The 26,777-nt window shown below is 40.8% G+C and overlaps 1 long non-coding RNA gene across 1 annotated transcript; it reads right to left on the reverse strand.

The window, feature by feature from the left end:
- Positions 1–403: 403 nt before the first annotated feature.
- On the reverse strand, positions 404–25,050 carry LOC127142872 (uncharacterized). Its single transcript, XR_007813966.1, has 3 exons — positions 24,805–25,050; positions 24,296–24,344; positions 404–760 (listed from the first exon to the last, which is right to left on the reverse strand). It is a non-coding gene; the product is annotated as an uncharacterized LOC127142872 (long non-coding RNA).
- Positions 25,051–26,777: the final 1,727 nt, after the last annotated feature.

The raw sequence follows: 26,777 nt of genomic DNA on the forward strand, positions 1-26,777 counted from the left end.
TTTACTATTTTTTTATTATAAATTTATGTTTGTACAATTGTCGATACACAATTCAAATGTGTGTTTTATATATATAAAATAACTTCTCTATACTACATAATTTCAGGGATATTTTTTAAAATAAGGCTCGTTTAATGAAAAGCAACTGTTTTACATAAAAAACGGATCAGATTCATCTCGCTCGGGATCAAGCAGCTTGATGTGAACGTCGGTGAACTGATGTGTTCACTCGCCACGTGGAAAAACACCTACATCCCGCTGACCCTCTTCATGTTGTGCGCACATGATGTTACTTCCATGCATAAACACATAGAGGGAGCGGCCATGTGAACACAGAGCTGTAATTAATAACATGTACAATTTCCCCTTTCCCCTCAACACCCCCTCCCCCCTCACACACACACTCACACACACACACACACACACATCCCCCAGCCCCACATTAACTTGTGGAGAGGAGCCGAACAAACCGCCCCTCTGCTCTTCTCCCCTCCCATCACTTCCTTCTCAGAGGGGAAGAGTGCAGATGTGAGGAGGGTCAAATAAATAGCCGTGATTCAGCCACAATTCCACTTTGACATCCACTTAGCCTCAGGTTCCCTCTGCCAGCAGCCACCTGTTGCTCTTCTTTAAACACTGCCTGGTGAGGAGGAAGTCCTCTCATGTGGAACCGAGCCCCCACCAATACACTCCCAGGAGCTGTAATGGCTTAAATAAAATTGTGCTGGGGCTTGGCGACGTCATTCGGGCCTTTTACGTGCTGAAAAGTGAGGGAAGGGAGGGGGGGGGCAGAGAAAGATATAGAGAGATTCAGCCATGTGGCCAGATGCTAAGGCCATCAGGTCTGTGTGTGAACAGAGAGACAAGAGGGATCTACTGTACAGAGCTGGATATAAAGTAGCAGGATACAGACATCTGGTGTGATTTCGCCCTGTGAGGCAAAGTCAAATATGAAGGAGAGAAGCATGCACACGGTTCACATTGAGGAGCCAGACACACTGAATAAGAATATGAAACCGGTAACACCTCTAAACTGCCTTTAAAACTACACCAACTCCTTGCAGCAAAATGCAACACACTGGCTTTGAGGTTATTTTTCATGTCAAGGTTTTTATAGATGTGCTCTGACTTTAGGGAACTTTGCACCAGTAACTTCAAATTACTTAAAATGCTCTTTTGATCAAACCTAATTAAACACAAGCAATTACCAAAGTGAAATTAGCAACATTTAAATGCATCCATTTACTTGATTAAAGTTAGATGATGAGAGTGAGATAAGTGAAGACCAATACTAGAGGAGATGAAAGCAATAGGTCTAGATATTGGGTGTCAGGTGAAGTGCACACAGACTCAGATTCAGAGTGGGACTTTGACCAAAAAAAAAAAAAGAACCCACAGGTAAATAAATGAAGAGTGATGACCGTGTCACATCCTCCCGGTCGAGCTCGACTGAGTATCGTGTAAAGCTCAAAGCTTCGCCCCAGAGTGTCGTATGCTCCTACATGGGCCCCGCCACAGATGCACAGGGCCTCTGGTTACAATGCAGAGAAATCCTGCCTGCTCAGGCCCAGCTCCATTACTGAGGCCGGAACAAAGATTGGAGAGTAACTGCCTACCTGAAGTAAATGTAGAAGCGTCCAGATTTATGGAGCTCAAATGTGTCAGAGAAGAGCTCTCTTATGTATGATGCAGGGCTGACAGGGCTAATTATGATCCCATTAGCAGCGCTGTTGTCGCTACGTCTTTGTGAACCTGGTGAACCAGGTATTTTACCAAGTGTGTTCGTGTTAACCAGTAGCAGGACAGAACACGCACCCGGTGGGGAGAAAGCAGTCAGAGTGAGCCTATTGTGTTACTCTGCAGAGCCTTGTCTAGCTGGGCTGCTGTGGATGTACATGTGAGCTACTGCTACCACTGGCTGGGGAACAGTAAAGCATCTGTCGCCCCTTCTAAATCCCCAAAGGAAAGGAAAGCAGGTTCAGAGTTTCACTGGCCTTACTCACAGCAGATGTCATAAAAAAGTCCCAGGACATTCATCCAATCAGTAGCATTTAGCAGGGCAACTCTGTCTAACCAATAATTAGCTCAAATTGACCTGTTTCTTCCCTTCTCTCCTTGCCTCCTTCCCTCTCTCTCTTTTCAGGCACTGATATGAATAATGAGGGAAGGGGTTAACGGCAGGTCACTCAGAGCTCCCTATCTGCCATGTTATTTATTCAGTGGAATGAGAAATTGATCACATTATTGTGTTAAGAGGGACCTGATTCGTTATAATCAGCCCGGTATTGGCAGGCCGGGCCCGCGGGCCTCACTATTGCATTAGGAATGCTCAGGCAGCCATAGGTCACCCCCGCTCAGGCCATTTTACAACTTCACGTCACCTCCCTGACCTTTTGATGACCACTGACAAAGACAAAAGAAAAGCAATATATGACAGCACGATATTAGCTGCTGTTTGAACACCATGCATCTTCCCCCGCAGGAGGTCACATGTCAAGGGATGCAGGGATGATCATGTCTTCCACAACTGATCATGTGTCTTGCAGACAGCTAAAAGCAGTATGTGTGTGTGTGTGTGTGTGTGTGTGTGTGTGTGTGAACACTGGTAGGCCATGACCTATAAGCTATATTTCTGCAAAAAGACTGACATTTTATGGAGAAGGCAGTGCCAACATTAGCAGAAACCCAATCATTCAGCTATTTAAAAAATTTACAGTTCCGAGTAGTGGATGGTTTGAAGCACTTTCTCTGACCGTTTGCTCCCTCAACACAGCTTTTTTCCAAATGAATGAAAAACTGTGTAAACGACCAGGTGCACTAACCTATTTCCCTGCATGGTTACATCATGCCAACTCATTAATCAAATGAGTCTGCTGCTCTGTTTGCACAAGGCCAGAGCGCACTGGTTAGTGCTTGTTGATTTAACCATAACACCTCAGCACATAAAAATGGCCTCAGATCTGAGTTTAATCTTCAACAAGACTGAATCATTTTTCATTTCATTAGCAGCCACCAATCTGTTTATCAGCTACTGAGTTTTTTCTTTTCTTTTCTTTTCTTTTTTATGGTATTGCAGAAGTGCAAAAACACAAAATCTAGCACAGTTATCACATTTGGGATGCTCCCTATGTTCAGTTAGTCAAGTTGTAACTGTCTCGATCAACAGTGCCAATCAAGCTCATTTAAAACAGATTTAATGAGCATAAGCTCAGTGTCAAGTGTCACACTTTGCCAGCTGGCACCTTTTTAAAGTTTTGCAATACCTGATTTAGAAAAGTGAAAAGAGTCTTGATATCTTTACAGTTTGACTGATGTTTGTTAGTTACTTTTGCTTAAGTGAGTGGTAGATCTATACTGGAGTAATGAATTCAATGGAGAAAGCTATTGTAGACCTTAAGCAACAAGCTACAAGCTTAAGAGCCATTTACAAACCATGGCCTGATAGCGAGTTGCCATACTATTTGAAGGTTCTCACATCTCGATGCAGAGTTGTGTTGGTTTTTATTTTGAATCTATTGTGTACTTGACCAAGATAATCCTCCTTTACTTGAGCCATTCTCCCGACAAACTTACTTTCAAATTTAAATGAGGCAACACCACCACCGTTTGTGCAAAAATATTTCAGTACGCTTTCCACCTCTGGAAAACACTCCTCACTCTCCCAGACTTTCATCCCCTGACTTCCCTCAGATCGCTACGCCTGTTTACAGTGAAAAACATCTGCATTGAAATTATTCCACTTCCTGGGGCTTGAATAAAATCAAGCCTCTCCACAAAACAACAACAGGAAGAGGGCCATTTTTACAATAGCCGCGTTTAAATATGTGCAAGAATTCAGTGACGCCTGTGAGCACATAGATACTGTGTCAGTAGGGACTGGTGCAAAATAGCACCTTATTTACACATTAGCAGACACCAGAAGAAATATCAACCCTAAAACAATGTCTGTCTTTGGCTTTTTGTTTGTTTGTTTGTTTATTTGTTTGTTTTCTGCACATAACCTTTAACCACCAACAAATCAGAACAACACAAAAGATTTTGTTGTAATTCATTGAATATTAATTGTGCATGACAGCTGCCCCTATTCTATATCTTGAAGCATTAACTATGCTACATTTAGACCCTAAATTTTGTACCATATTTATAGAAGGCCATCTAATGTACCCCCGCTACTACTGAAACTTTAAATTCTGTTTTTGTTTTTTAGCAGAACATTTAGACTATTTTTTTCCCTCTTTGTCTCCGCCACATGTCTGCCAGTCTGTGAGTTTACTTTCATGCAGACATGGAAAGAGCACCGACTAGTCAATTATTAGCCAATAGCAGCCTCTGCCTTACCTTAGGCACTTAAACACACACAGGTTGCTCCTCGAATTTGCTCCCCTTCGTGCACACTGAGCCATGGAGGAAAAAGAAAACAGCTAGACACACTGTATTTCACCAAATTCTTTCTTTCACAAAGGTGATGCATTAAATATGTGTAGCTGACATAGCTGAGAAATAAGGTTTTGATAATTCAGAAATGTTTTAAAAAGCTTATAATTTTTTGTTTAAAGTGGCCAAGGTACAGAACAAAGAGACGGGATCTTTATTGGCTGTAGGACAACATCATAATTGTTGTGTAAGTTATTGATGGAATGTCCATCATCCACCACACTGTAACAGGAAATGGTGCAAATAGCTGTTAAATCTTCCTGCACTGTACTGCACTTTATTTTGTCCTTCCTCCAATTTCCTTTCATCCTTCAAATGAATCTAGGTGGCCTCAGGACATTCAGCTTCAGAGACCTTTTTTGACGCCAAAAAAAGCTGCAGGTAGTGGTGTAAACAACCCCGTCACTCTTCACGCTGTTTGAAACTTGTTTAAAAATGTCTCAGCGTCACCCTGAAATGTTTACACAAGCAATTGTGCACACAGAATTAATCTTACGGGCTTACAATTAAGACATTGAGGAATTTCCCTCGACATGAGATGAGGCTGGCAACCTCATTCTCTCCCCCTAACAGTAGCCTTGAGAAAGTGTGTGTACATAAACCTCCTGTGGTTACTCAAATGTTGTAAACTGTATAACTAAAGCTTAGGCCTCATTCATAAGCTGTTTACCTTGTCGATAAATCACAGCGTCCCCCGAGCGACAAGTAGTGACAGGAGGCTATGGAGAGGAACGGTGGGTTTGAATTTTAAAACCTGGGCCAAAGTAAACCTGAATGGATAGAAGTCAGTTACCTCTGAAAGTTTTTTTGTTTGGATTGTATTAGCTGCAACCAGAGACCTGGATTCTTTAAGGCAGGGATAACAAATAGAATTTATCTGTTCAAATAATTACATTAAAATCTTGTGTATGGGCACAGAAGAAAAGGCTGTGAGGTGTTGGGCATAAAAACACAGCTGCCCCAGCTCTGGCTATAATCCTAACTATACAATTGCTATTGTGTGTTCTGTTCTACACTGTTCAGGTTTAGGGCCCATATCACTCTTACAGAATGTAAATGGAACAATATAAAACATCTGTAAAAAATGTTGAAAGTCACTGAAGCACTGCAAAGTATTAAATATCTTAGCTCTGCAATTTGTAATTTCAACAATAACTTTCCTGTCTGGTTTTAATTTATGGATCTACATAAACACAAACAGATAAATGTGCAATGTTAAAAAAAGAATACTTATTTCCAACATAGTCCCAAAATGTTGAAAGACCATCAGAGAAACTGAATTTTAAAGCCAAAACTACATCTGTTCAGACTAAACCAAAAAATAAACAGCAGCATAAGAACTACTCTGATCTATTACTTTAGTAAAAAATAGCAGCACCATGTGAAGAAATTAATCACAAGAAGTTACAAGTTTCAAGTAAAAGTCTTGAAATGTATAAGTAAAGTATAAGTACATAAGTATCTGCATCAAAATATACTCAAAGTACCAAAAGTAAAAGTACTCATTATGCAGAATGGCTCATTTCAGAATCATATATTATATTACTGGATTACAACTATCGATGCATTAGCACGGAAGCATCATTTTAATGGGTGGGGCAAATTGCAACTACTTAATATACTGATGGGTAGCTTCATCTATAATAATACATCCTTATTTATTAGTTAATTATTAATTAAAATTGTCATAATAATAAAGCAGTCAGATAAATATAGTTGAGTGAAAAGTACAATATTTGCCTCAAAAATGTTAAGTAGAAGTATCAAGTAGCATAATTGGAATTACTCAAGTAAAGTACCTCAGAACTGCACCAATATAACAATACCAGAGTGAATGCAATTAAATACATGAATGCATTTTGCACATATATTGAGTATTCCCATATTGGACAAATGATTCAGTTGATTTAAAAGGTGAATTAACAAGCTATTTGTTTCTCCCTGTTAGTGGAAGCACCTTCCTGTGGCTGTTTATGCTACAGCTTTTATTGCAGCATCACTGTGGCGTTACTCACACTCTAATGGATGTGTTTTTGCTCATTGTATCTCAGCCTGAGCACAAAACAGTGTCATTTGTTGTTATTTCTTTCCATTGTCGCAAGGGGGAAAAAAAAAGAAAAGATTTCAGTCGGATAATTTGCAGCTCAGACAAAGGGTGAAGATAGCTCTTCTTCCAGACAAACCTGAGGTGTGTTTACAACCAGGTGAAAAGTCCTAACAGGTTCCTCAGAGGGGGGAACTTTTCCTGAGAAGCGAGAGAGAAGATTGTACTCTGGCACATTCCTCGAGACACTGCAGTCTGCTGGACACCACAGCGCTACATTCCTCATAGTTGCAAGTAAGTGTTCACTTGATACCCCCTTCAAAAGGATAGCATGGCAGACCTGTGCCACACGTCATACATGAAAGTGAATGGATGATCTCAAACATTTCAACTGTGTCTCATATCCTTACATGGAGAGCTATATATTCTAAAATCTAATCTGATCTACAGTATATCACAATTGTCTAGTGACAGTATGCATTATGCACTGCTGAATATGAAACTGTCAGTAACACAAATACTCCCATGTCCCATTATTGACACACAACAGTATCATATCTCTGTGTATTCTTATGCTATGGCTCAATTACTCCCCCTGAGGAGAAGCACCTGCTGTGACAGAAGCCTCCGGGGTCGTGACACTGAATTTCTCAGCTACAGGGAGTGTTGAGGGTCAATTTGTTTCACCGAGCGTTTCCTCATTCACCTTTGCTAACCCTACTTTGGATCGATGATGCTTGACCCAACTCCACTGAAGGTCAGTCAAGTACACAGTGTGGAAGCAACAAGCAAGAAACAAATTTGAAGAAAAAAAAGAAAAAACAAACACTGAAGCTCTTAGCTGAACATCCTGTAAGAAAAAAAATAGCTTTCATTACAGGAGATAAATACTCATCTCTATGTACAATATGAAACAGTCCTCACATTTTAAAATATTTTTTTAAATATCTCCCATTAAATCTGCTTCAGTACTTCACATATCATGTAAATTTAAAACTATCGCATACAACTGGGGGACTGGTGGGGTCTTGGTACCCTGACAGTAAATAGTGAATTTGGAAAGACTGCCCTCCAGTACTTTGTACCATATAAATGGAATGAATTAAAAAGAACTTGAAAATCCTATTTCATTGGACAAAACCTTTAATTTTGAGCATTTTTAGAGATGTGTGAGTGAGTGTGATTATTTCTTATTCTTATTGAGTGTGTGCTTAAGTATGACTGCCTGTTTTTTGTTGTGCCATGTTACTGCCACTGACTTAAGTTATAATACACACTTCTGATTAAATAACATATCATGTATGACTGACACATAATAATGATAAGAGAGAGAGAAATTCCTCTTCGACTCAGTTACTGATAGAAATATCAACTCTGATGATGATGATGATGATGATGATGATGATTATTGACAATTCTATCAATAATATTTTTTGGAATGACAGCAATAAAAGTAAAATATTTATTTATAGACAAAGATCACAAAATCATTGCTGCTGAATGAGAGCTTCATAGTTATAATAATTACAGCCGCATTGACTACAATGATAGAAATGTGAGTAACTGCAATTAAATATCAATTTATTTATTCATTTATTTGGTCCAGTGGAGCACCTCAGGTAAACAAGGTTTAGTCTGGCTGCTTCATATTTGCTATTCAGTATGCCTAAGAAGATTTGATCACCAGTGGCTTAAATGACCTACTACTCACTGAAATGCATGGTGATGTTTTATTCTTGTAATGAATATCTCCTTTTGGAATCCTGCCCTCCAGACTTAAGAAATTAACAACAGAAACCACAGTGCAGCAGGCCTGCGGCTGTGTGTATTTTACACCAGCAGTAATACTGTTTTCACCTGGTAAGGTCACCCTGTAGCCCACACAGAGTCTGGCATGGCTGAGGCAGCGTCTGAGAAAAAAGATACCCAGTCCCATTTACGATGGGCCAGCCCAGTAAAGCTGGAGTCAGTCTGCAAGTGAAGGGTGGAATAAAGGAGTTTTTCTCAGGTTTAGAAGGCCCAACTGAGAGCGCTGAGGCCCCGTCCCACTGAGAGCCGTGCCTCTGTAAATTACACTCACACTACTCCATTAATCTATAAACTATGTGATAACTATACAACACAGTTGTTTCATCTGCTGTGAAAATGTATCCCTTAACTATAGCCATAAAGCATTTGAATTAAGGTGGATGGCCAAACTTTTGGATATTAAAGAATATTTCAGGAATAAATAAATATCTTTAAATAATAACTGCATTCTAACTCAAACAGTCTGCATAAACAAGTTAAATTCCAGTAAGCGTTTAACTCTAAATACCTGTTATTGCAACATATGGGATTACAGGAATTACTAAACAAGCAAAAGTGCTTACAAACACTCTTTCATTATGTATGATATCACTGAGGAAGTATGTAAGTGGAAACGACTAGTTTTACATTTTTGGTCATGGAACTCTGTGGCGGCACATGGCCCCTTTGTCAGAGTGGGATTATCAGGAGCGGGCGCTCACAAAAGGAAATGCTTGTGGAGCTACAGTAACAGAAGGATAAAATCAGCCGTGTGATGATTGGGGTGACACATTTGTTTGGCTGTAATGAAAATAAGCCCATTGATGGTGCATTCAGTCATAGGCCCAAGCCCCCCCACTCCACATCCTGTCTCTTTATCCTTCATACAAGTGGCAGACAGATAGTGGCTCGGGGGATATTGCAGCAGCCAGTGGGTGAGAGGGACTTAGCGTATGTGTGTGTGTGTGTGTGTGTGTGTGTGTACGTGCAGACCTGTCAGCCTGTCACTTTGCATATACTGCTGATATGTATGACTGAGCTGTCTCTGCTGCCAACCAGCTAATCAATTTATGTTAATCCACAGACCTTTGCTACTTCAAAATACCACACAGGATGACATGAACGAAATAAAGACAAGCTAATACAGTTGTTTATTTCAATTCAGTCTTTTCTCTCAAACTTTATTAAAACTTTAACTTTAACTTTAAGAAGTTAAAAAAAACAACTAATTGTTGTCCATTGAAATGATAGAGCCACTCTCAAATCAAATCAAATAAACAGTAAATTGTGAATTATTCTGAATTATGGATTTAAACATTTTATATTCCATGTTTGTAATTTTCTATCATCATCTGTTGTTAATGACACTCTAATAACATGAGACTATCATATGATCTATGCCTGGTGAATTGTAGGATTGTTCTTAATACTTAAGCCTAAATACAAAAGTCTTCTTTCAGTACAAGAATGAACAAAGCAAAGAGCAGAGAACACACCCACATAAAATGCTAGGCCACCATCTGGCACAACTCTAACATGTGAGAGATTGTAATGAAGTAAAAGTTTAAATTGCTCTAAGATGAAGAGGTTTTGGGCCCTCTCACCGTCCATATCACTGTTTTGTCTCTGAGCCATGGCAGAGGAACACGGTGCTGATAAACCGTCAGGCCTGATGGTAAACCCAGAGCCCACTTGAAGTGTTTGATCCTGGGATAGTGGCTGTGACTCACCCCTGTGTGTGTGTTTTCGGCCACTGGGCATATGAACACACACACACACACACACACACACACACACACGATGAGAACATCTCTACCGGAAACCATCCCTCAGTGTACCAAAGGGCGATTGGATGACTTCAGACTCACTGTATCCATCAGAAATCTACCCTACTCCCCACCCGTCTGCTCCACCAAAGCCCTGGGCTCAGACGTGCCACACACGCAGGATTCAGATCAGTGTTCAACATGCGCATGTTCACACTACCAAATGTCTCGGTAGCTGTATGCAGCTGTTGTATGAGGACTACTGAAGTGGCGCAGAGGAGATGATAAAGAGAGCAGCAGGCCCTCAACCACAGAATTTTGATCTGGTCTAGTGAAGGGTTGTTGAGCAAGATACTCTGTGTTCTGTCATTAATACAGCACTCGCACAGACTCGCTGATACAACTGACCAAATATTATTAACAATATCACATTATGACAACAGTTTGTCTATTCAGAAGCTCAAAGAAGTCCAGAAGAGACTATTAGTTTAAAAACCATTATTTAATTTCATCATTACATTTGATTTGAAATCTATTGTTAATGTTTTGTACATAAAGAGAACATCTGTGACATATTCGCTGGTGGATGTTGACCAACAGAGGGCATACAGGCCTGCAAGTTAATAAACAAGCCCATTACTTTAACCTATTTTGAAATATTTAAAATTAGCAAATATTTTAGCTTTTAGTTTTAATGCATTTTGATGGGAATTAAACACATTTACTTAATAGGTATTTCTTTCTTTCTTTCTTTATCTAATTATTTTGGAAATTAAACCAGTGGGTACTCTGTGCACACTAAACCTGTACATTTAAGCAGAGACCTTCAGGTCCTGAAGCCCCACCCAAGTAAATACCAGAAACTAACAGCACTGATTGTTTACTTCGTACAGTGGTTTTTCTCTGTGACCTCATGTAGTTGTGAGTTGAGTTGACTATTCTCTTCAAAACTTCAACAGAAAATGTTGGTGAAGAAAGTGTCTTTGACACACAGAGAGAATGTGGTCTGCATTCTTTTTCCTACTCACAGTCAATGCTGGTTTCTTTTAACCAAAAATAAATAAATAAATAAATAACCAAGTAGTTTAGTTGCTAAAACACAAGCCAAAACCTTAACCATGGAGGTGGCTCATTAGAAAACCATGATATGAGTCATTATGGGAACAGTCATTCAGGTTACTTTGGAGGGCGCTGATGAACAACCTGTTTTGTTGTTTAGGCAGGAGGACTGGGTTCATATTTGTATAACATTAATAAAATATCCTGTATGATGCAAGAAAATCTGTTACCATTCATTTTGCTTCTCTGAGCATCTGATTGACATGATTATTGATTCAATAAATAACAAGTTTCTGAAAACTTTTATTTATTGTTCTAAATATGTTCTGCAATAGAAAAATCACACGGGGTGATTCATGTTGTGTTTCTGCCAGCAGCAGCAACTGCATTTATTTATTTCTAAATAGAGGACAAACTGGAGGGTTAGCATTAGCATGATTCACAGTCATAGCTGAAAAGTAGAAAAAAGCAGCACACTACGTACAGAAACTCAGTGCATGATGACTTTGCAGCACAGAGATGACTAAAACAAAACAAAACACCATCCCAAAGATATTTTTAGATGTTCAAATGGCTTTTCTGTGCTTGAGCATCTCCTAACCACCAGCCCCCACCTCTCCACCCCCCAAATGTCTGCAAGTGCTCTGACATCGTGTTGGTGGTATTAGGTGTTACACAGGGGTCCATTTCCCTCTCAGTTGTCTGAGTGGAACACACCCGCTGCGGCGGGGCTCCCCCTTGGCTCCATGTGTGACAGTAATTTTACACAGCCGGGGCCCTTGGTCCCGGAGGTGGGCCATTAAAGTTCAGGTGAGGTTAATTACAGAGAATTGTTAAGCCTGCTGCTGTGCACTGGGCGGGTGGGAGGGATTTGACGCCTCCAATGCCGATTTCAGTGTGACACGACTCGGCCGGCTCCACGGGTGTTCAGCAGCAGATTTACACACAACACCTACAAGCGCCAATCATTCACTGAAACAGCTCGAAATTAAACCCCACAACACAGCCACATGAAAATACTACAGCTTGTTATTATACTCGACGTATAAATTACCACACACAACATGCAATTCCCCACATGAAATGCACAGAAATTGAGCGTAACTACCTTTAAATAAACAGCCAAATTTAGGAGAATGATTTTGCATACAGGATACAATCTCTAATTTCTACCAAGAGGTTATATTAACCCTGAGACAAGCCAAAAGCAGGAACTGGAAAACAAACAGGAAAAGAGTGACTCAAAGATGCAGTCTGCTGTGTTTGAGTAAGGATGAGATTATATTGGATTAAAGGGGATTTTTGCAATGCAAATGAATGCACCTCAAATCAATAAGGCCTGTTCTACTCAATATACAAACTAATTAAGAGGTAATACAATCAAACCAGAATAAAATAGATTGTGCAGCTTCCTCAGAAAGAAATCCAATCAAACCTTTTTATGTGAAAAGATAAAATCTAAAGCGATCTTTCTTTGTACGAATAATGACCTCGGCTTTGTGTCCATTTAATAAGGAAAACTTGTCTTAAGAGGTTACGCTCAATGTGCATATTCTAATCAATATGAATTACATAGGGTTTTATCTATGTTATCTGCTCCAGACTGCTAAGCTAATTAATGTTTTATCGAGTGTTTTAACTCAATTATTTCGCAAAGTCAAAGAGGTTCAACACAATTTTCTATGCGCAGCCCGGAACATTTTCAGTGGAGAGGAAGTAGTTGAGCTGTGCAGCTTTAAAAGGCACACAACCACCACAAGACGAATATTAAACTTGGGAAAGTGTTCATTTCAAATGTTTGAGCTTAAAAGAAAATTTGCTGTGGAACTATCGGTGTATTGGGGTAAAATGCCTCTCTGACACAGTGTTACATTTTGCATTCATCTGCAGGGTATCACTACTAAAGTTCGGACATGTCCCCCCTCCTCTTGCGCTTCATTCCAGCTGATTGCTCATTTTCTAATGCTAATGGTGCTAGGCTGGGGCTAGGGTTTCTCCCCTGTCAGCTGGCCACTGGGGCTGTGGGACGGATCTAATGGGCTCTGACAGGAGGGAACTGATCTCATTCAAAGGGGATTTGATATGTGGCATGAATGTGGTGACCCTCAATGGACATATTAATGACCGTTATCATTCACAGACTTTGTGCCATTCATAAAGCCCCCTTTCTGTTGGATGCACCGGTGCTGCGCCAAACGCCATGACTTATGGATGAGCTGGCCATATATTGTTTTCACTGCCTTTTAGGTAACACGTCAAAGTGACTCAGAGCTCTGCTCCGGTGGCAGAGGCGGAGGCTGGTCGAATGGTTTGAGCAGCATAGCGCAGTAAATAATAACATGGTGGGTGTTGTTTACAATTCAATTACGACCACATGCTGGCGGAGAAAAAGACAAAGACCTATAGCCACAGGAGACATCAGTATGGAGTCACACAGTCAATATTTAGCTTCACCCCCACTACTATTTATGACTGAGGTGTCTCTCTTCATGCATTCAAAGTGATGTTTGTGCTCATTTTTCATTATTACTGCCTCTATGTTAAGGTAAGCAAGGGTAAGAAAAGTAGAAAAATATGATAGATCAAGGGAAGGTCTGTTAAAATACTGATACATATGACAGTAATTTGTTTTTGGATAAACTAGAAACTATTCATCAGGAAATGGTACAAAAATACATCAAAAGTGCTAAGTACACAAAAAGTCAATTAATGGCAAATTACAGTTTATGGAATAAATTGTATGAATAACAAATGAATTACATCCACGAGAATTCTTATCCTGTCCCATTGCAATCCAACTCAAGTTTATAAATTCATGAAAAAACACAACTGGGCCAAAGGAAGGAAGAAAAATAAGGTTACAATCAACATGTGGACGCTTTTGAATAAACAAGTCTTAAAAAGGCAGAGCCCTGCTTGTGCACAAAATGGAGCAGCCACAATTAAATGTCTCGGGCAGGATGTTCATCAGAGTGTGGTTTTCCAAAAAATCCCAAACAAATCTAGCCTGTCTATAAATGGGAGAACCAGCCGGAGAAAGTCATATTCAGACATACATGCGTTCAAGTGAGAAGTGAAGAGGACCGATTCTTCATTGCACACGGGCGACCGCTGCAAACACATGTGCCCGAGTGGCTGCAACTTGAGCTATTCTTCCTGGTACCTGGCTAAGATATCTGTCGAAAAAACCCACGCTCCCTTCAAAAGAACAACAAACACGTGATGCAAAACACTCAGAGGTTCATGCACCCTGTATTAATCAACAGTCAGAGAAGATATATCCATCATCTGTCACATGAACATTTTTTAATGTCTGCCTTTTTTTTTTTAAACAAAAGGAAACAAGCAAAATTAAAGTCTGCCCTGAAATCAAAGAGATGTGCGTGTGTTCTTTAAAAAGTAAACTGTACTATACAAATGGTTACTATTAGAAATTTATCATTAACCTTTGATTTTAGGGCTACTATGATTAATTATGAGCATATTACAAGTGTTTTCCATTCCCCCATTTTCTCTGCATGCTCTATTAGCAGAAGCTGAGGTGCAGATACCAGCGCAGCAGCAGCAGCTTGGGAGGTGCTTGGAAGTGTTTCTTGACAGCTGCACAGGAAGTTACATCCCTCCACACATCGAGGTGTCACCAGCAGTAATTTAACATTTCCAATTTTAATCTCAGATTCCTGCCATGTGTCAACTTCAAAGTTAAGTTCCGCTCCTGCATCCTTGCTGCCTCCTAATAACAATCTGTTTAGTGCCATGCGATGCCACAGAGATTGCCCGGCCCCACTCACTTTCTTTGTTCTGCTCGTTTTTTTTGATTGTGCTCAAAATTTTCTGACAATAACTGTATCGGGTTTCAAAGTGAGATGCAGTGTTTAACCCATACTCAAAATGATTTAAAACACATGATGTAAAACACATGGCGTGGTAAATTTACAATTTGATCACATGTTTACTATTAGGGATGAATGAAATATGCTTGATTTAGTAATAATAGTAATTAACATTTGGCGATGGTGGAAAGTGTATTGGTCAAGCAGTTTTCAGCTTTGAGGTACTCATACTTTATCTGAGTATTTCTAATTTATACTTCTTTATTCTTCTACTCTGCTATAAAAGATAATGACAAATATTGTACTTTTAACTTAATTACATTTTAGACATTCTGGTATTTCAACTTTTACTTAAGGAAAGATGTGACTACCTCTTCCTCCACTGACAAGTTTTATTTTTCAGAATGGAGGGACCTTTTCAAGGACACATAGAAAAATAAGTAGTACCTCTGATGTTCAGGTGTGCTGTGTTTTACACTGAGCTTTCAATGAACAACAAATACCAATTAAACATCCTGAAACAGATGTAACAAAAGAGCCAAACAAGCACCAACATTACCAAAGTACTGTTCTTCACTCTGAGGCTGAGGCAGCAGGACATTTTTGCCTGGCTTCCTCCACAGCCTGGAAAATCCTCCCCACATTACTACCATTGTGAGAGCTACTTTGCTTTCACAGTCCAAAGATCAAAACAGCAGCCATGTTTCCAAGGAACAAATGTCTTACCAGCTGGGCTGGTGTGAACACAGATATAATGCTGACAGGAAGCCGAGGCAGTCACTTGTAGAGCCAATTATGGGCAGAGCCGTGGGGGCAGGTTTACAAACACCTCTTTTCTTGTGTTGCACTACTCTGAGGTATATGATTAACTTCCTCACCAAAAGTACCCAGGCAGCCCAGAGTCTGCCCTCTTTGTAGGTGGCAAAGCTGGTGAGTCGTGGCACAGCCCAGCGGACACCAGACTACCAAGAAAAACAAAAAGTGGGCTGTAACCAAAAGGGTTCATTTTGTTGTTTTTATCGCTGACTGCACTTCCACATACTTTGACTTTTAATGGTTCTTCTTTAGGACATGTTTAACCATTTGGTTGAGTTTAACAGTGTTGCTATCACTGGGAGAATGCAGGTTATAGGCTTCTCCTGAAGCCACAGAGGCTCAGCATTCCCCCGTCGGAGTCAGGAGGAATTCAAATTGACCCATCTGAGGAAAATACCTTTGCTTTTGGAGGACTAATTACAGGCCTTTCCCATGAATGGAGGTTGAAGGAGCAACTTAATTGACCAGTCTCTAGATTACTTTGCATTATTCCACTGCTGCATTCCGCCTCAACCAAAATAATTTTCTGGAGGATCACAAGGTTTTTCCTCAACTGTTGCGCTGAAAATAAAATTGAAAAAAGTAATTCCCTAGTGTTCAGTCTTGTTTGAATCAAAATAAGGAGCGTCCACAGTGAGGGCCTCCTCCCATGTGGCATTGTCATGGTGGCGGAGCAGGGTTACCAGCAAACAGCAGTCTTTTAACTATCCATGGTCTAGCAGCCCTCCTTCACTGTCGAATTTAAAAAGTTGCTTTCACCACATCTGCCCTATTTGTGCGGCCTTTTCTTCACCTGACTTGTTCAAGAGATTTGCTTTATCTTAAAGGTCATTTCATTCAACTAGGCAACAAACAGAAGTGAATATAACTGTCCCCAATCTTTCCCTCACAGAATTCATGCTTGAGTTGCCTCAAATAAAGAAGGTTCCTCCCAGCAAGAAGAAGGAGCTCACAATCTGGGCAGCTCTATAGAAAAGACTCCCTGTATCATACAGTCCCCCTTTACAACTCTACATTTCCATTTAATGACACCCTACATATTAACCCTGGTCAGCATCCAATTACACAGAATAAGTGAATTATCTGTGCCAGCATGCAATTTGAAAATGTTTTTCATGCAATGCGGGTACAGGGGGGAGCAGGGGGCCCTTTTCTCATCAATCCCGCGTTCATTAAAGTGCGAGCTTGTGAGTTATTTCGAATCCATTAACTCTAAATACAGGTGATTCCCAGCCCCTTTTCACACAGGACCACCGAGATTCCCTGTCATGGAGTGTTAAAGGAGTGTAGAATGACACCAACACAACTGATTTGATGAGCTTTCCTCCCCAGGCCAGCACTCAACCAAACAAACTGGCTGGGCAACCAACAGCGCTCCATTCATATTTAATTACAGCCTGCTAACATTGCTCGCGGATAACATTACACCTGGCGAAAATGGAGGGAAGAACTGCTATGAAATTTTAAAAATATATAATATAGAGGTTATCTCTAAGTGGTTGACTTGATACAATTTGGATTTTTGATTAAAAACACACAAAGGGGATTTCTGATTATTTTATCCAAATCAGATAAATACAGAGTCAGTGAGGGCAGCACCCATCTCTCAATTAATGGCATGTAAATAACACCAGGTGGTGAATATTAAGTATCAAACGTGGGACACAGCAGTCTGTGTCACATGACCCACCTCTGTGGGTGTAAAGTCACTGCTGGCCTCCCAGGCAACAAGCTTGTGTGTGTGTGTGTGGAGGGAGGGAGGGGGTTTGAGTTAGCAGAGATGACCAGATGAGAGGTGGCTGAGTCCAGCCAAGCCATGTCAAGTTACTGAGTGCTGCTCCGAGAGAGTGCAAACCAGCTCCCCTGACTCATGGCTGAGCTGTAGATACACATCAGCAGCCATGTCTGTGCTTAAAGGGCGCAGCTAACCTGCTACATACTAGCAGCCGCTCTGTATGTATCTATATATGTATGCTAAATAAGAAGAAAAACACATCATCAAAACTGTCAAAAACCTGTTGTTTGGTTGTATGTTTTCATATTGCTATAGATGCATAGTCAGACCATGTCACACCATGTTTCTAATGCAGCTATAGAGAACATCACCAGTAAATATCAGGTTTTGGTGTTGACATGATCGGTGCAATCTGCCATTTGCACTGGTGTTTTGCAATCACTCAGGTTGAGTCCATCATAGAGAGAAACAGATACAAACACAGTCCTTATCTTCCAGGGATATTGTCAAGATCCTCTTCCACTTTTCTCTTGTGGTGACAGATTTTCTTCCCATATTTTGATCACATTTCAAATATGTTTATTTCCCTAAAACCTAGGCTGCATACTATACATCACATGGAGGAGACTGCAGATCTAAGTGAATACAGATGAGGCAAGTTCACAGAAACAAAAAACTAATAACAGTATTTGATCACAAAGTAATTCCTGGAATACACTGCACACTGATGATAACAATTTAATAGTATCTGATGGTGGGAGTGGTGGTCCCCTTTTGTTTCTTGCTACAGTGATGTAGGAGGCCGTCCACTGGTTCGTTTGCCAGAGAGTGATCCGAGAGTGTGCCCTCTCTCTTTCCTGTATTGCATTAAATTACCAATAGTCTTTGTAACAGACCTGCAGCCAGTATACATGAAAGACTTCCTCATATACGCAGTTGGTAGCTAACTGATACATCACCACTCTTATGCTAGTATTCTTGCTCTTTCATCTGTGTAGGATAGACTGTCATCAGGAGTCAATATCTGCCATGGAAATGAGACACTACACTAATCTACTTTGTGCTTCATATTATATTGTATACAGTAGGAAGTTTACAGCTGAGAGCTGGCATGGATGAGAAAAATAATCCTATGGAACACACACCTACAGACATATATACACACATGTCACACGTACACACCCACACACACACTCTCTCACTGTGCGTCATTGTCTCTTGGCGTGCTGGCGCCTGTCACTCAGTGGGGTCCTGGAATATGCACCGGGGCCATCGACAGGCGTCTGTGTCAATGCCTGACAAATCTCAAGGCACCAGGCTGTAATTGGAACGACTGGCCTAATCCTCAGATCAAGACAGACTCATTGACAACCTAAGCGGGCGGCAATCCCAACAGCGCCTTATTAGTGGAGCTGGCCTCTTTGCTGGGAGCACTGATGTCATCACTGCCAGCCAAAAGACGCTGTCGTAGAAACTCAAAATAATGATTGGTTTTGTATCATGGACACGCCATGTGGGCTCTGTCATTACATTATGATGTACGAAGTTCTCTATGCAAGAGAAAGTTTGTATTCACGTTCATTCACACCTGGAAGCTGCAAAAACCAGTCAGGAATGGTACTCACTTACTGGACTACTTACTACTATGGTTTACATTTGTGGTCTTTGACCTCACATTTTATTTTGCATTATTCCTGTCTCAGTATAGTATAATTTAAGGTATATCTAAAAAGTACAAACATATACACTGCAATTACAGTGGCAGACTGAACCCCACATTAAGAGTTCATTACAAGGCAGAGCTCTGTCTGGTGTGATCACAGTGTGGAAGGTCTGTGTATTCAGTGTTGTTTCAATTGAGCTGTGCACATTCAGCCTCTTGGTTCTCTTTGGAAAGCTGTTGTTCACTTCTCGAGGTGTTATCTGAGACGGTAACTTTCCAAATACTAGTAAAAAAAAAGACATGAATTTGATTTACAGATGAGGTTGGTTCTTTGCGCTGCAGGTGTTTTTCAACAGCGGTTTTAGCTGCTTCAGTTAGAGAATAAATGAGTCGAGAAGTATTGAGAAACACTGAAATTTATTTGACACTTTAACTAAGTGTTGGATTGAGAATGCTGTTCACTTTCCTGGCTTGCCTGTTCACAGAACCACCTGTCCTTGGTGAGAAGATGAGGCTAATATGATGATCTTGGGGATTAAATGTCTTTTATATCAACAGTAAATGTCTGTATATTACTTGAACTTCTGAGACTTCACTGATATCAGTTAGGGTACCGTCCCTAACTGATATGTTAAGTGGAAACCATGCTAAATGCTAGCATGGAAAATGAAACATCAGCTGTGGAAGATTAACCCACCCAGACAAGCCTCCTGCCTCTACACAGTGCAGTGCATGTAAGGAATCACTGAGACTAACACAGCTTGTATCACTTGGAGCAGACAGCTAGTAGATAGGCTCTTGCACCCCTTCAGTTTCAGCAGAAATAGCCACAGTGGTCTCTTGAAATTGCCCTGTGTCCCTCTCTCTCACCTCCCAGGCGGGTAATCCGCTCTCTGATGGAGGGAAGCATGTAGCAGAAGTCGGCTCTGACACCTTCTTGGCAGAGCTGCAGAGCCTGGCTCCCAATCCCATTCTCAAAAGCCAAGATGCCCAAAACCCTCAACACAGTGCGCTTGTTTGTGGCCCCTGCCGAGTGCCTGGGATCGTCTGTCAATGAGCATATCAGAGGGTTTGACATGAGCAGATACATACAGTAAGTACTCTCAAGATATTTGTTTGTTTTAGACTGAATATCTTGCAGATAAGGTGTCACAACTGTATGAATGCAACTGTATGAAACAGAGCAGTCGAAGGAAAAGCAAGTGGAACGCACATGTAGAGATTATTTACCCTCATACAACTATTATGTTTCAAATCATAATATGTTGCTGAGGCTGAAATGGTCATGTGATATTGCAGTTAGTTACTGCAAGTCATTTCAAAGAACACAAAGTGTACTTTTGTTTTAATGTGCTAAGTAGTCCTTGGCAAAACTTAAGAGCCATCAATTTCATGTGGAGCATGATATGAGTGTTTCTGTGTATGTCTATGTATGTGTGTATGTGGGAGTGTGTGTGTGTGTTTGTAGTTCCTGGCTTTTGTAAAGGCACCGGGAAGCTCAAGCCGTCCACCCAGGCATGCCTGTGCAGTGTAACCAAGGCTGACTGGCTGACCTCAGACTGTGTGGGCCCTTTAGCAGAAGATGAAGGAGCTTTTTCAGTGACACAGGAACAGGAGGTATCGCCTTCCCTTTGCAGCAGCACTCATTCATGCCAGACACAATGCGTTATTATTGGTTTTGAATTGAAATGTTAATTTTGGGAACTGGGCAACTGGGCCTGAGAGCTTGCCCTGCTCATTTCTCATTTTTCACTTGGCTGAGGTGGTCTGTTTCGTTGGGGAGAGTTAACCCTCAACTGGCCTAGCATTACAACACCTTGGCTCAACTAGGTAAGGGCCAAAGGCCTATGGACTGAAAAAAACAACAACATACCAGAGCTTAGACTGGGTATTGAACAGCGCTCCATCATACAGGAGCTGAAAGGTTGGTGGCAAGAGGTGAAACCTGTAAGACACTGTTCCATACCCACAGAGCAGTAGTTACTATTGATCCTGAGGCCATGAAGGAAAAACCAGCTCTTTCAGGGCCGGCAGTGTGAGGTAGGCAGGTCAGCACTCTGCTGTACAGCCTCACAGAAATGAGTGCATCAGCAGGCCCGGCAGATCTATATGACGGGAATTAAACAGCATAATCAAATTGTTTGCGCAACCATTTAGCATCTCATTCCCCCGCTGCCCTGGGCCAAACTGACCACTGGAGACCGGCCATCCACAGCAGTAACAAAGTAGGGCAATAACTAACAGCGATTAAAGGAATATTGATGGCCTGTGACACACAGCATCCTGAAAAATGCTATTTGGTCAAATAGCTGCAATAATTAAGTATATGAGGGTCAGTCAATTTTATCTGCTGCTTTTATTTGGATCGATTATTTAGTAAACTGGCCAAGCCTCAGAGAGCATTATTGCTGAGTGGGGTGTTGATTTCATAGGCCAGGTGCTCTAGCCAAGTCACACAGTAGCAGTAGAAGTGCTACAAATATTACACAGTGAAGTAGGGAATATATTCCTAAGGATGGAGGGAATGATTCACAATTACAAAGACTATATGTAAAACATTTCTGATATGAGCTGAAAACCATCTACTGTACATGAGCTATATTAGCCCTAAAAATCACTTCATTCTGTCCTTCAATTTCAAAACATCATGTTCTTGATAGTTGAAAGCTTTCTAATTTTTCCCAGACAGCAAAACAAGCAAATAGCTGTGGTGTAAAATATTCTCACCACGGATTGATAAACATTAGCTGAGGACAAAAATAATGAGTTTTGGCTTCGTAAAACCTCAGTGCATTTAATGTGATGCAATGGTTAAAAATAAACTAGGCCATTTAGAAGCTTCTCTCCGTGTTGATTGATTAAACATTAACCTGCTGCATCTGGGATATTTCTTATTAATCACAGGTGGCCCAGACTTAACTGAGCATGAGGAAGGCATGTACAAAAAGAGCCACACAGGCAGTGCACTATAAAAAACATACACACAGACACACACACTACATGTGCATGAAATCCTGTAATAATAACATATGTCATTTAGCGGATGCTTTAATGCAATGAGTGATGTAGTTTTAGCGCTGGTGAACCCAGTGGGAATCAGACATACAACTCTGGTTGGTGGAATTGAGTTATACACACAGACACACAGACACACACACACACACACATATCTCCATATCAAATGGCACATTGTGGGAATTGCCATGACCTAATGCATTTCTTATCTTCCATTTGATTACACATTTCACTGAGGAAAGCATTTTCCTCTTGCCTACAACAAGATGTCCAATGAGAAAACCAACCTTGACTAAAGGACTGAGGAGTTTTTCAGGGAGTGGGTGGCAGATCTGTGATCCTGAGCCGTTAGATACAGTGTACAGCAGCGCAAAATCCCATGCAGACAGTAGAACGGAGCAAAATATCTATCAGACCTTCTTTATTTTTCCACAGTCAGTGACTGAGTAGGAGAACCTATCACACTCCAATAACGTCACTGAATATTCAGCCACTGTAGCAGGCCATTGCTTTGATCTAGCAGTGATGTGGGTGGCCAGTATCCACAACTACAACAGTCTTCAATTTGAGCCTGACAGAACACTGAACCTGCCTCTGAAATAGCTGTGTTTTTCTTGCCGTAACCCTGGGTGACTTTTTTGTGCCCGAGGAGGCTTTTATGAGAAAATTGACAAAGTAAATATCCTTTCAGCTGTTTCCCTGATGAATAATGTACGCAGAAGCTGATGGACTGCTTTCAAAAAAGAAAGAAAAAAAATTCAACAGCTTCAGGGTTGTCCTTGCACATCAGCTGTCATCGCGTGATGCGGGTGGCGGTCCTGGCGCGGGGGCTTACGGCAGCGCACAGGTGCCCTTTTCACTCCCAGGCCGAAAATGACAAATTCAATAAACTCAAGACATCTCTCTGGAGCACCTATGGAATCAAATACACCTGACAAGGGGCTGAAGGGCTTCTTCCTAGTCACTCTGACATCCCATCTTGACGCTCAATATCAATATCTCTGTCCGCAGCCATTGTAGCGGAATATCTTTCCATCTCACTAGCATGCTTTGACACTGTGAGAAAGAATAAGAATATGTGTCAGAGGTTGTGGGACTGGAGGTAAGACTGTGATGAGGAAATTGTATCTGTGAGATGACATTAACAGAGAGTGTCCCCAACTCTGTGTGTGTTTAAGCCCCAGAGCAGACAGGCCTGGCTAGGGTTACCAACCGTAATTCTGATGGTGAAAGGGCTACAATCAGCCTACTTAATCTCGAAGCTGTTCTTTAAAACCAAAGAAAGACGATCTGTCTCCATTCTACTATACAAAACAAGGAAACATGTGATTCATCTTAAAATGGAAATGCACATTAAATTAAATTTGCCTTTAGGGGCAATGAGGACAACCCGTGACTGCAGGTTTTTCCGTGATAACAAAAAAGGTGCTTGTACTCTGTCAAAGGAGCCAGTCTCATAAACCTATCCTGACCTGAAAGAACAAACCCTAGACATCAAATTTTAAAGAATTAGCATCACAATGGGCTAAATGTCCCCCTTGTAGTAAAAGCCCAGTAAAACGGCCCTGCAATTTCAGTGGTGATGATAAACTGGGAGACGCTGATAGCGGGAGCACTGTGCGTGAGACAAACCCTTACTGTATGTTCATTAGCATCCCTGAAGGTTCCCATCTGACGATGAAGGAAACGGGGCACTGTGGCCGTTCTGCAAGCATGAGTGCCTTATTAAAGAATGGGCCAGGGAGCTTCAAGTTTGGTGAGTCTGGTCCACGAGGAGCTCACATTAGGGCTCCCACCTGTTTGTCTGGGTACTCCTTTGACACAATAGGTCATGAAATGCAATATGGGCCTGTGCCTCTCTTTCTCACCACACAAAAGGCAAGGAGCGGATGAACTGCAAGATAAATGACCTTGACATTTGGATAGTCTCCAGATTGCTGCGCCATTAAAATAAACCATGCAAAGACTATCTCCAAACCCTCATAAGACCAAAGCACAACTTAAATGGAGAACAAACAGGAGCAAAGTGAAAGGGGGGGGGCAGTGTTGGGTTTTGGGCAGGATGGATATTTCCTAGAAGACTTTGATTGCTCGTCTGTGATAAGTGTGAGAGTGTACAGTCTACTCCATGTTTGTACTTACAATCGGGAGGTCTTGTCTTCCAACCAGCTGTGTACACGCTGCAGACAGGCTCCATTTTCCACAGGAAACACGATGAGAACCACAGGAAGATAAAACCAGCATGAAATGGTTGGGGGAAAATGACAACGCAAATTAGAGGCAGGCTTACAGAAACATATAATAAACCAATCATCACTTTTTATGCAATAAAATAAAATTTCAGGCCATATTAAAGGAATTAAAGGCAGCACAAGCCAGCTAATAACATTCACAGATAAAACATGTTAAATAATGAGAAGCAAATGACTCATTAATACTTTAGTGTTTTTTTTAAAAAAAAAAACCTCTGTATTTCATTTATCATCAAAACTAGGAGGAGGAGATGACTCTTAGACATGTTTTCAGAGAAGTATGTTCCTATAGAGAGTGGGCCTCTGAGCAGGTCCATCACCTGAACGTGATTGACAGCGTGGGCAGGTGTGGCAGCGCTTCCAGGGAAAGTGAACTGCGGCCAGCTAAATGAGGCTCACCATTGTTCTCGGCGGGTCTTTGATCTCCCAGCGGTAGGCCAGAACCTCAGTGGGGAGTCCAGGCCGGGCCCCAGGCTACAGTTTGTATCGACTCAGGAGGGCTGACAGCACAAGGCAGAAGATGTGGGAGGGGGCTCCGGCTTCCCAAGATTGCCTCCATGCAGCTCCATCTCAACTTGACCTGCACACTGAAGAACTGCGGAAAGTAGAACAACAGATATTAAACAGGTTTTACTCCTGAATTAAACTGCTAAGACTCAAGGAGTTTACTAGTTTGTTTCCATCAGTCTTACTTTCTTACTCATTGCTTTTTTCTCCTGACAGATTAAACACACACACACACACACACACACACACACATACAACACATCTAAACTTACTATCTGTGGCAGAGATCATAAATTGTTTCTTTACTGATTTATTTTAGAGTACCAAATTATTTTCTACCCTAATTTTTTCTTAACATGGACGGCATGCACAATAAAATCTAATTTATTCTAATTTTAAAATGTAATTTCCTCAAAGGTATTTAGTTTCACTCAGTCATAAAACTATTCAAACAATTTTAAAAACAAAACATGTTATTGCTTTATTCTGCTTTGTTTTGTCAAAACAAAGCAGAATAAAGCACATCCCCTCAAGTAGTAATGATGAATTAAAATATTTTGCACAAAAATAATTCCCAACACAAGTTAGCTCACACAGGAAACAAATGATCTTATTTTTGCAGTGTGGCAGCTGTGCATACAGCTCTTACTTAAGGCCAACCCTTTAATGAACCTTCAAGTGTACAGTAAGTGGACAGGAGTGGCTTACAGCTAAAGAGAGTAATGTTTCTTTGCTGATGGTTCCCATCCTCAGCAGACTCTGCAGCAAAAGGCAATCAAGCCATTTAGCTCAGACAAGGGGAAAAAACTCTAATGCCAAAATAAAAACACATTAGGAAGAATGTGAGGAATAAATCCAAATATGTTAGTGTGTCTGTGTGTGTGTGGCTATCTTGCCTATAGGTGTGTTTATAACATAATACAATATAGTGTGTAGAATCTCTGTACCTCTGTAAAACACATTCTTGAGAGACTCACAGCACCACAATAAATTGTGACAGTGAGCAGGACAGACTGGGACAGCCCCTCTTAGTCTGTGGCGATTGTGTTTCAGTGTGTTCGCCCAGCTCTTCCTGTGGTGCTCTGTGTTGTGGAGCAAAAAGCCACTGCTGGGAGCCACAGTGGAAGAGATCAATTGTACACATTCCTGCCACCTGAGATTCAAGTGTTTCTGTAATACTGCACAGCTCAATCGATAGTTAAGCGAGGAGCCGACTGGGAAGAGCCCATAGCCCAATGCTTAGTGCTGGGACCACTCACACAAAGATAAAGCATGTGTTTACTCCTGTATATTTCTGTTTCCCACCTGTAAATAGTCTGTAATGTAAAATGACCCATCAGGCTTTTATCCAAACAACCACATCTTATTTATATATTTACATTATTTATATTTTATATTCAATTGAATCAAGTCTTGATCTGTTACTGTAACACAAATGTCATTATTAGTACATTTTGTTGGTATTGTATTTTTTCTTTTTCTTAAGAAATTCCACTTATCATTATTCTTATTATTCATAATTAAATAAAACATTTTAAATGCATATTTAAATATCATAACTACCTTTAATAATACCAGCTATATAATAATAATAATAATAATAATAATAATAATAATAATAATAATAATAAAATAACAATAATAAATAATAATAACGCGGACTTTTGAACGAAGTTATTGTTCATAATTAGCAGAGCAGTGAGAACGTGGAGCAGTTTTATTTTTCTTTCTGTCCTTTGAAGGAATCTCTCAGGAAGCCGATGCGCTGCACAAACACAGCTCAGGGGAACAGATGTGACTGTTAAAAAGAAAACAGGCACTGTGGGCAAGGATCATTTAGCCTCGACGTCTTGAAATATAAAACG

This window comes from Lates calcarifer, linkage group LG2, assembly GCF_001640805.2.
Source record: "Lates calcarifer isolate ASB-BC8 linkage group LG2, TLL_Latcal_v3, whole genome shotgun sequence".
In the NCBI taxonomy this organism is placed as follows: Eukaryota; Metazoa; Chordata; class Actinopteri; family Centropomidae; genus Lates; species Lates calcarifer.